The sequence below is a fragment of the Nicotiana sylvestris genome, chromosome 2 (genome assembly GCF_000393655.2).
Source record: "Nicotiana sylvestris chromosome 2, ASM39365v2, whole genome shotgun sequence".
Lineage (NCBI taxonomy): Eukaryota > Viridiplantae > Streptophyta > Magnoliopsida > Solanales > Solanaceae > Nicotiana > Nicotiana sylvestris.
The window spans coordinates 88,100,956-88,112,929 of record NC_091058.1 but is presented as its reverse complement, the minus strand read 5'-3'; the positions used below and the strand labels follow the sequence as shown (position 1 = coordinate 88,112,929).

Here is an 11,974-nt window from a genome sequence, read left to right as displayed (position 1 = left end):
ATATTTTCCAGAAAATAATTTTCTTTAAAAATTCATTTCTCGCTCTTGGGACCTCGGAATTCAATTCCAGGCATACACCCAAGTCACATATTTTCCTACGAACCCTCCTGGACCATCAAAGTACGGGTCCGGGTCTGTTTACCCAAAATATTGACCGAAGTCAACTCAAATTTATTTTAAATAGCAAAATTCAGCATTTTTCACAGATCTTCACAAAATAGCTTTCTGGATACACGCCCGGACTATGCACGCAAATCGAGGTAAGACAGAAAGAGGTTTTTAGGGCCTCGGAACACAAAATTTATTTCTAAAATAAGTGATGACCTTTTGGGTCATCACATTCTCCACCTCTAAAATAATTGTTTGTCCTCGAACGGACATAAGAAAGAAGTACCTGAGTCGAAGAAAAGATGGGGATAACGGCTCCGCATATCGGACTCAGACTCCAGGTCGATGCCTCAACAGGCTGACCTCTCCACTGAACACGATTTGAAGGGAAACTCTTCGATCTCAACTGACGAACCTGCCGGTCTAGAATAGTTATTGGCTCCTCCTCATAGGACAAGTCCTTGTCCAACTGGACAGTGCTGAAGTCTAACATGTGGGATGGATCGTCGTAATACTTCCGAAGCATGGACACATGAAACACTGGATGCACGGCTGATAAGCTCGATGGCAACGCAAGTCTGTAAGCCACCTTTCCCACTCGATCAAGAATCTCGAACGGGGCAATAACCTTGGGCTAAGCTTGCCCCTCTTCCCAAATCTCATCATGCCCTTCATAGGCGACACCCGAAGCAACACCCACTTACCGACCATGAATGCTACATCGCGAACCTTACAGTCGGCATAACTCTTTTTCCTGGACTGAGCTGTACGAAGCCTATCCTGAATGATCCTGACCTTGTCCAAGGCATCCTGTATTAGATGCGTACCCAACAACTGAGCCTCTTCCGGCTCAAACCATCCAACCAACGACCGACACCGCCTACCGTATAAAGCCTCATAAGGAGCCATCCGGATACTAGACCGGTAGATATAGTTGTAGGCAAACTCTGTTAAAGGCAAAAACTGATCCCACGAGCCTCCAAAGTCAATGACACAAGCTCGGAGCATATCCTCCAAAATCTGAATAGTCCGCTCGGACTGCCCGTCCGTCTAAGGATGAAGTGATGTGCTCAACTCAACCTGTGCGCCCAACTCACACTGAACTGCCCTCCAGAAATGTGAGGTAAACTGCGTACCTCGGTCCAAAATGATAGACACGGGTACACCATGAAGATGAACAATCTCCCGAATATAGATCTCAGCTAACCTCTCGGAAGAATAGGAGACTGACACCGGAATGAAATGTGCTGACTTGGTTAGCCTATCAACAATAACCCACACTGCATCGAACTTCCTCTGAGTTCGTGGGAGTCCAACAACGAAATCCATAGTGATACACTCCCACTTCCACTCAGGAATCTCAATCTTCTGGAACAAACCACCAGGTCCATGATGCTCGTACTTTACCTGCTGACAATTCAAACATCGAGCCACACATGCAACAATATCCTTCTTCATTCTCCTCCACCAATAATGTTGTCGCAAATCCTGATACATCTTAGCGGCGCCCGGATGAATAGAATATCGGGAACTATGGGCCTCCTCTAAAATCAACTCTCGGAGCCCATCCACATTAGGCACACAAACTCGACCCTGCAGCATCAAAACTCTATCATCTCCTAATGTAACCTGCTTGGCACCACCGTGCAGCACCATGTCCCTAAGGACACACAAATGAGGATCATCATACTACCGGTCTCGGATACGCTCCAATAAAGAAGAGCGAGTGACTATGCAAGCTAATACACGGCTAGGCTCAGAAACACCCAACCTCACGAACCGATTGGCCAAAGCTTGAATATCCAAAGCAAGTGGTCTCTCACCGTTCGGAATATACGCAAGACTGCCCATACTGGTTGATTTCCTACTCAAAGCATCGGCCACTACATTGTCCTTCCCCGGGTGATATAAGATGGTGATATCATAGTCCTTTAATAGCTCCAACCACCTTCTCTGCCTCAAATTTAGCTCCTTCTGCTTGAACAAGTATTGCAAACTCTTGCGATCTGTGAACACCTCACATGACATGCCATATAGATAATGCCTCCAAATATTCAACGCGTGAACAATGGTTGTTAACTCCAAATCATGAACTGGATAATTCTTCTCATGAATCCTCAACTGATGCGAAGCATAAGCAATGACCTCGCCATCCTGTATCAACACCGCACCAAGTCCAATATGAGATGCATCACAATAATCTGTATATGGCCCTGAACCTGTGTGCAAAAACAACACTGACGCCGTAGTCAAAGCTGTCTTGAGATCTCGAAAGCTCGCCTCACACCCGTCCGACCACCTGAACTGGGCACCCTTCTGGGTCAACCTGGTCATCGGGGCTGCAATATATGAAAACTCCTCCATAAACCGATGATAATAGCCTGCCAAACCCAAGAAACTCCGGATCTCTGCAGTTGATACGGGTCTAGGCTAGTCCTTGACTGCCTCTATCTTCTTCGGATCTACCTGAATAGCCTCCGCTAATACGACATGACCCAAGAATGCAACCGAACTCAACCAGAACTCACACTTTGATAACTTAGCATACAACTGACTATCTCTCAAAGTCTGAAGAACCACTCTCAGATGTTGTTCATGCTCCTCCCGGCTGTGGGAATAAATCAAAATATCATCAATGAAGACTATCACGAGCGAATCCAAGTAAGGCTTGAACACTCGTTTCATCAAATCCATAAAAGCTGCTGGGGCATTTGTCAACCCAAAGGACATCACCAAGAACTCACAATGCTCGTAACGAGTGCGAAAAGATGTCTTAGGGACATCGAATGCCCTAATCCTCAACTGATGGTAGCCAGATCTCAAGTCAATCTTCGAAAATACCTTGGCACCCTGAAGCTGATCAAAAAAATTATCAATCCTCGGCAATGGATACTTATTCTTGATTGTAACCTTGTTCAACTGCCGGTAATCTATACACATCCTCATCGATCCATCCTTCTTCTTGACAAACAACACCGGCACACCCCAAGGCGAGACACTAGGCCTAATGAAGCCCTTATCACGCAAGTCTTGCAACTGCTCCTTCAACTCTTTCAATTTAGGCGGGGCCATACGATACAGTGGGATAGAAATGGGCTGGGTGCCCGGAGCCAAATGAATATAGAAGTCAATATCCTTGTCGGGTGGCATACCCGACAGGTCTGAAGGGAAAACATCAGGAAACTCACGGACAACAAGCACAAAATCCATAGAAGGAATATCAGCACTAGAATCACGAACATATGCCAAATAGGCCAAACACCCATTCTCAACCATACATCGAGCCTTCATATATGAGATAACACTACGGGTAGAATGACTACGAGTCCCTCTCCACTCTAAACGAGGAAAATCCAGCAAGGCTAAGGTCACAGTCTTGGCATGGTAGTCTAAGATAGTGTGGTAAGGTGATAACTAGTCCATCCCCAATATGACATCAAAATCAACCATATCCAAAAGTAACAAATCTACACGAGTCTCAAGACCCCCAATTACAACTATGCATGAACTATGGACACGATCTACCACAATAGAATCACCCATCAGTGTAGACACATATATAGGAGCACTCAAAGAATCACTAGGCATGACCAGATACGATGCAAAACAAGATAACACATAGGAGTATGTAGACCCTGGATCAAATAAAATTGAAGCATCTATACTACAAACTCGAATAGTACCTGTGATAACTACATCGGAAGCCTCAGCCTCAAACCTGGCTGGAAGAGCATAACATCAGGGCCCAGCCCCACCACTTTGAACTACATCTCTGGGATGGCCTGTTGCTGGCTGGCCTCCACCTCTAGCAGCCTGTCATCCACATCTAATACCTCTACCTCCACCTTTAACAACTCTACCTCCATCTCTAGCTGGCTGAGTGGGCTGAACGAGTCCCTCAATGAACCTCCTCACTCTCTCTCTCTCTCTCTCTCAGTGGGAAGTATAAGAAGAGCATGACAGGCCAAATCAATAAATCTAGTCTCATACAAAGTAACAGTCATAGAACCCTACTAGAGACAATCAAACTACCTCCGATAGATCTCTCTATGAGTGATAGGAAGAAACTTCTCAAAATAGATGAGAAAATTGATCCCAAATCAAAGCTGGTGACCCAACTGGTCCAGCCAAACAATAATCTCTCCACCAAGTCTTGGTGGATCCAGATAAGCGAAAGGTAGCAAAGTCGACCCCGTTGGTCTCCACTATCCTCACGTTCCTGAGAACCTCATGACAGCCGTCTTAATAATCTTGGGGATCATCGAAAGATGAACCGCCGCAAGTGGTAATGAAGAGCTTGGTGAAACCTATCCAACCCCCACAAAGCCTCCAAAGACGTAGCTGATCTATAACCGGTCTATGCTGCTGCTCAGCTGAAGAAGCGGTACGTGACCTCGCCATTCACGAAGGAACAAGAATAGAAGTTCAACTAGCATTGAGAAATCAAATCGCACGACAAGAAGGAAGAGATGTGAAGTTTTTCCTAACTCTGTAGCCTCTGGGGATAAAAACAGACATCTCCATACATATCCCTCAGAATTTACTAAGCTTGTCCGTGAATTGTGAGACCTATGTAACCTAGAGCTCTGATACCAACTTGTCACGACCCGGATCTTTCCACCCTCAGGAGTCGTGATGGCGCCTACTAGTGAAAGCTAGGCAAGCCAACCGTTTGAATTATTTACCTTTTCCCAATTTTAATCCTTTAACAATTAAGAACCAACATTATATAATTAGCAGAATTTAATAAGCGAAAGACTGATATGTAATATTTTAATAAAGATTCCAGTACCAATCCATACATCCACTACCCAAGACTGGTGTCACAATTTCACAGAGCATCTAAGAGTTCTACAAACAAGGTCCGAAAGATTTATTACAACATTATCTCTGAAATACATAAAAGAAACAGAATGAAATGATAGAAGGAGACGCCAAGGTCTGCGGACGCCTGCAGGACTACCTCGGATCTCCGAATGGATTGAAGGTAGACACCCAAAACTAAGGTCCGTAAGCTCCAGTACCGGGATCTGCACACAGTGCAAAGTGTAGTATCAGCACAACTGACCCTATGTGCTGGTAAGTGCCTAGCCTAACCTCAGCAAAGTAGTGACGAGGCTAGGACCAAACTACCAAATAAACTTGTGCGGTTAAATCATATACAATGGAAAATAAAAGCAGGAATGTACAGTTAAGGATGGGAGGGGAAAACATGTTGTGAGGACATCGAATAATAATAGATAAATATAAGGATCTTCAAAGTTCAATTGAATAAAGGAAGGGGGAAACATGTTGCGGGGTACAACAAGTATCAACAGAAAACCAACACTTAAATGTAGAGAAACCATAACTCAGTCATCAATAAAAAAATTAGGAAAATCAAAGACAAGTGCACGGCATCACCTTTTGTGTTTTAACACTCTCTCACAATAACATGCACGGCATCACCCTTCGTGCATGGCATCACCCTTCGTGCTTTACACTCTTCCTCACCTAAGCAACAATCACAAAGCAATTTGGGCAAGGAAATCAATAACATCACAATAAAATCAAGCAACAACAGAGAATCAGTAAATAAACGTAAAAAACACCATAACTCAATTATCAGCAAGAACCAGGAAAATTAAGACAAGTGCACGGCATCACCCTTCGTGCTTTTACTCTCGTCCTCACCATAAGAATCAATATAATCGGCACAACATCACCCTTCGTGCTTTTACCTCACATAATCATGGCACGGAATGATCCTTCGTGTATTATCACGCATATAAAAGCACGGAATGGTACATCGTGCAACATGGCATCACCCTTCGTGCATTAACACTCTCTCACAAATATCATGCACGTCATCACCCTTCATGCTTTAACACTCTTCCTTACCCAAACAACAATCACAAAACAATAAGGGCAAGGGAATCAATATAATCACAATAAAATCACAGCAAGGGAACAATAGTACAACAATCATATCCCGGCAAGGGAAACAATATCAAAAGCAATAACATCCCGGCAAGAAAGATAACATCAAAAACAACAATATCCTGGCAAAGGAGATGATATCATAATCCTCTTCTCTTTTCACGTTTACATCACAACTCAATTCACAACTTGAACCATTGCTCTAAAATGTTCAATTGGCAATAATACTTCCACAAATCAACTTACAACTTGAGCCAACGCTCTAAAATGTTCAATTACCAATATTACGTTCACAAGCCTTGTTCAACAATAGAAACCATCACATAAGGCACGAACAATACAAAACGGAGTCACATTAATCCTAGTATAAGACTCATAGGCATGCTTGACACCAACCTATAGATACTCGTCACCATGCCTATACATCGTACTCAACAATTAACACATAGCAAATAAGACACGACTCTTAATCCCTCAAGCTAAGGTTAGAGCAAACACTTACCCCAATGCCACAAATACAATTCAAGCCTCAACTACCGCTTTACCTCTTTTTTCCACCACCAACTTGCTTGTATCTAGCCACAATTTACTTAACGATATCAATAAATGCTAAATGAATCAACTCCAATGCATGAAAATAGGTTTTATAAAGTTTTCCCCAAAAAGTCAAAATCCGACCCCGGGCTCGCTTGGTCCAAACCCAAAATTCGGACCAAAATCCGATCACCTATTCACCCCGAGCTCGGATATATAATTGATTTTGGAATTCGATCTCAATGAGGTCTAAATCCCCAAATTTTAATATTTTTAGGTTACCCAAAATTTTCAATTCCACCATGAAAATCCTAGATTCTAGGATGAAATCTTGTTAAAAAAAGTTAAGGAGTGAAAGAAATAAGTTAGAAATCACTTACTAGTGTTTTGGGAGAAGAAAGAGTGTTTGGAAAACTGCCTCTTATGTTTTAGGGTTTTGAAAAGTGAAAAATAACTGAAAAGTCCGTTTAAATATACCCCTCTCAGACCCTCTCTGCAGACCACATAAAAAGGACTGCAGCCGCGGAGCTCCACCGCAGACCACAAGAAATCGAGCGCGGCCGCAAATGTATGGCCTTGCCCCACCGCGGACCGCATAATTCCCACCGCGGTCGCGAAGTCCCCACTGCGGTCACGAAGGTTTCTCCGCGGACCGCGAGACCTGACTTCAGAGACCTACAACTTTCTCTGAACATGCAACTTTCTCTAAGTGTAAAAACATCTCGAAACCTATCCGAAACTCACCCGAGCGCTCGGAGCTCCAAACCAAATATGCATACAAACTTAAAAATATCATATGAACTTACTCGTGCGATCAAATCGCCAAATTAACACCTTTAACTATGAATTTAGTATCAAGATCAATGAAATATAACATGAACGCTTAAGTTCCATTTTTAACAACCAAGGGTCCAATTCATGTCATATCAAGTCCGTTTCTTACCAAACTCTACGGACTCAACTTAAATATTATATAAGACTCGTACCGGGCTCCGAAACTAAAATACGGGCCTGATACCATCACTTACAAACATATTTTATTTTCAAAAACTCATATATTTTCCAAAAAATAATTTTCTTTAAAATTTCATTTCTCGGGCTTGGGACCTCGGAATTCGATTTCGGGCATACGCCCAAGTCCGATATTTTTCTACGGACCCTCCGGGACAGTCAAAGCATGGGTCTGGGTCCGTTTACCCAAAATGTTGATCAAAGTCAACTCAAATTTATTTTAAAAGCAAAATTTATCATTTTTCACAGATCTTCACAAAATAGCTTTCCGAATACACGCCCGGACTGCGCACGCAAATCGAGCTGAGATAGAAGGAGGTTTTTAAAGTCTCAAAACACAGAATTTATTTCTAAAACAAGTGATGACCTTTTGGGTTATCACATTATCTAAATATGGGGTCAGACATAAGACAGGTACACCATATCATGCTCAAATAAATGGCCAAGTTGAAATTTCAAATAGGGAGTTAAAAAGAATCTTGGAAAAAACTGTTGGAATATCTAGAAAAAATTGGGCATTAAAACTAGATGATGTTTTATGGGCCTATAGAACAGCATATAAAACACCAATAGAAACATTACCATATAAGCGTATTTTTAGAAAAGCATGACATCTACTAGTCGAACTAGAATATAAAACTTTTTGGGCAATTAAAGTACTAAATATGGAACTAACAAAAGTTGGTCAACAACGTTTGTCGCAGGTCAATGAGCTACATGAATTTCGATTAAGCTCATATGAAAATGCCTATTTGTACAAAGAGAAAGTGAAAAATGGGTATGAGAAGTTATTCAGGTACAAGGAATTCAAGGTAGGAGACAAAGTTCTTTTGTATAATAGTCGCCTAAAGCTTTTTCCAGGTAAGTTCAGATGAAGGTGGACAGGTCCATATGTAATAACCAATGTGACACAATTTGGAGCTTTTGAAATTCAAAATGCCAATAGTGGAGATAAATTCAAAGTTAATGGACACATGTTGAGTTATACAATGGAGGAAAGTACGAGAGACATCCGTCCATTACAGTGATACAATGAGAAAGCAACAAAAATAAATCGAGCTGGCGACATTAAACTCAGAACTAATTTTTTTAAGCAAGTAAATAATATATATATATATATATATATATATATATATATATATATATATATATATATATATATTATACCTAAGATTATTATACATACAAATAATTATTATTATAGCTTCTACGATTATATATATATACTTGTGCATATATTCATATACTAGTTAAGTTTTTAATTACCTAATCTACATTTTGTAATTATTCATATGAGAATCACTTGTTTTGGTGGGTTGCAAGATATTCACGTCTATATAGTTTTGCCATATGAGTTATTTATGTATAAAAATAATATTTTCCAATTCGTATAGTTAATATAGAAGTTCTATATAGTAGTGATGTAAATATGTACATAATTTTAATATCATTAGTAATTATATCTTGCCAGAATATGAGATAAATATAATGTTATACTGCTTATACTTATTCTAGTTATGAGCTATTATACACTACGTGTCTTTTTTGGAATCAAGTTTTCCTTTTCATATATGTGTTGCTTACCCACATAAAGTTGTTGTACTTATTTCTGATTTCAATATTTATCTTTGTCATGTCATTAAATGCACCAAAAGCAATCAATGTTGTAGCAGTAAATAGGCAAAAAAAGGTAAATTGAAGAGATAGAGAAATTAAAGGCCATGAGTGAACCAACAAGCCAAAGACGCATCAAAAGGAATTAATGTCGCCGCGGTAAGTTCTCTATTTCAAATAATCTAATTTACTGTTGTAACAGTCCCTAGGCTGAAATCTGATTAATTTAAGGGGGACAGTTTATGAAACTTACCATTGCCGGAATTTGTTAACTTTTAACTGGAATATTCTATCCCAGGCTTCCTCTTGTTTTCCCTTGTTCTCTCTTCTTTCTCCTCAACTCTAATATTAGTTTATCTTACTAAAATACCTCCCAACAGTACTACTCCTACAAGAATAGATACATATCATGATTGAGAGTCATGGATTCAAGAAAATTTTGAAAGAAACCCCATTCATGAGAAAGAAATATTTTTTGATCCTCAAGATGGGGAGGAGGATTAATATGTGTCTCAAGTGATAGAATTCTAGGGGTGAATTTTCTACACCACTAGGAAGTTTTTCTTGGACTAATGAGAGAATTTTACAAAAACTTGAATGAAGATGCTCAAGTTTCTACAGTTAGAGGAATGAGAGTTGATTGTTCTCCACAAGCTATCAATTGTTTGTACCATCTAACACGAGGATGACAGTCAAACCTTAGCATTTATTAACAATCCTAATCTACATGAGCTGGAGCATATATTATGTCCGTTTGCAGCTACTTAGGGGTATGATACAAATGCAGCTAAGGTACGTTTAAAAGGGCAAAATATTATGTACAAATCTAGACCTCTTCTTACCATTTTAAGTAGCAGAATGATTCCAAATACCCATGGAAGTGATATATACTTGAACAGATTAGCTTTGCTATTTGTAATTTGCTCAAGAATGCCTCTGAATGTGGTTAACATCATCAATATCAATATGAAGTACTGTAGATTTGATCCCATTGTGGGGACTCTATGGTTTCCATCAACCATAACTAGACTGATCAAGGAAGCTGGTGTCATTCTAAATCCAAAGAGTTTGAGTCCTTCTAATAAAAGATTAACAAAAAAGTGTGGTCGAAAATTGCAAAAACTAAAGGCCCATACAAAAGAGAAGGAGAAGAAGAACTTCTTTTAAGAAACAAGAGACAACCACCTATTTTTTCAGGTGGAATGAGAGAAGTCAGGGAATATTGGCTAAAAAGTTTGTTTCTATGGAGGAAAAATTGCAAGAATGAGGGAAGAAGTGAATGCTAAAATTGATGGTGTAATGGATAGGTTGATGAAGAAAGTGGATAGGCTGGAGAATCTTATAATGCAGGAGATAATATATAGTACAACCATGACTTGGGCTCAAGAAAATTTTACGCAAAGAATGGATCACCAATGGAATAACAATGAGCCAACAACTTATCATGACCCAAATTCGTAATAGGTCGTGACTGCACCTAACGTCGCCATTAGGCAATCCCACAAGTGTAACAACAATTTATTTACCCCTCTTTAACAATTTTAATACGGAAGTTTTTCTTTTTAGAGAAAACTTTAAACTATATTTCATGCAACTGCGACCAATCTTTTTAAACAAAATACCAATATAATAAGTACATACTCTACGATAGAAGAAATAACAAGTATAGCAGTACATAAGTGCTAAAAATTCCCAAAACTTGGTGTCACAAGTATATGAGCATTCTAGAGAAGATACAAAACTACTAAAACTCCTGTCCAAAAGTGATAGACAGAAATAGTAAATAAGATAGCAGGAGACTCCGGTATTGCGGATTGTATCAAGGCAAGCAGCTCACCGCTAAGTCTCTGTAGTTGATCGACTACTCGCCCGCATGAACACTGGTGGAACCTGTCTCAGTACCTGTACATCAGTGCAGAAGTGTAGCGTGAGTACGAAAAAAAATGCGTACCCAGTAAGTATCCAGTCTAACCTCGAAGAAGTAGTAACGATGGGTCGACTTGACACTTACTAGAGGTCAATAATAGTAATAAAAGTGCATAAAGTAGACATGGTGAGCATACAACAGGTATCAATAAAACAAATAAAAGCAACTACAATTAACACAACAGGAGTCCGTATCACATCACTAACATCTCATAACTGGCTGTGAAGGCACTTACTCAATTACCCAAATTGGAACCCATTTCAATTATTAAGCACGAAATCACCAAGGCGAACAGCCGATCCCATAATAATAGTGGTACTTAGTACTGCCGAGGCGAACGTTCCGATCCCATAAGAATAGTATTACCATCATACTGTCGAGGCGAACGGCCAGATCCCATAACAGTGGTGTTATCATACTGCCGAGGGTAATGGCTCAATTTCATAAGAGTGGTGTTATCATACTGGCGAGGCAAATGACCCGATCCCATTACAGTAGAAATATTTACCTCACTCGCGGAAGTACTTGCGAGACGAGAAGACATGAATTTCTCACAATTTATTAAGTATTCCCCAAATTTTCCGAAATAAGGAGGCTAAGTCGATAATTGCAAAATTAGATCCCTAGCCTCAGCTCTAATCAAAATAATTAATACGCATGGTAATTACAACTGTACAATTAAAAGCATGATGTGAATCTAGCCTACCCAGATATATCATGGAGTATAGCTACGCACGGACCCTCGTCACCTCGTGCGTACGTAGATCCCCACACAAGCAACAACTATAATATGCCTAAGGGGATGAATTCCCTCTTACAAGATTAGACAAGAGACTTAAATCGTTCGCAAGCTCACTTCCG

General features: G+C 40.2%; 1 long non-coding RNA gene across 1 annotated transcript; it reads right to left on the bottom strand.

The window, feature by feature from the left end:
* Positions 1-4,874: 4,874 nt before the first annotated feature.
* LOC138886357 (uncharacterized) lies at positions 4,875-10,500 on the bottom strand. Its single transcript, XR_011405048.1, has 3 exons — positions 10,029-10,500; positions 5,512-5,601; positions 4,875-5,138 (listed from the first exon to the last, which is right to left on the bottom strand). It is a non-coding gene; the product is annotated as an uncharacterized lncRNA (long non-coding RNA).
* Between the last annotated feature and the right edge of the window lie 1,474 nt (positions 10,501-11,974).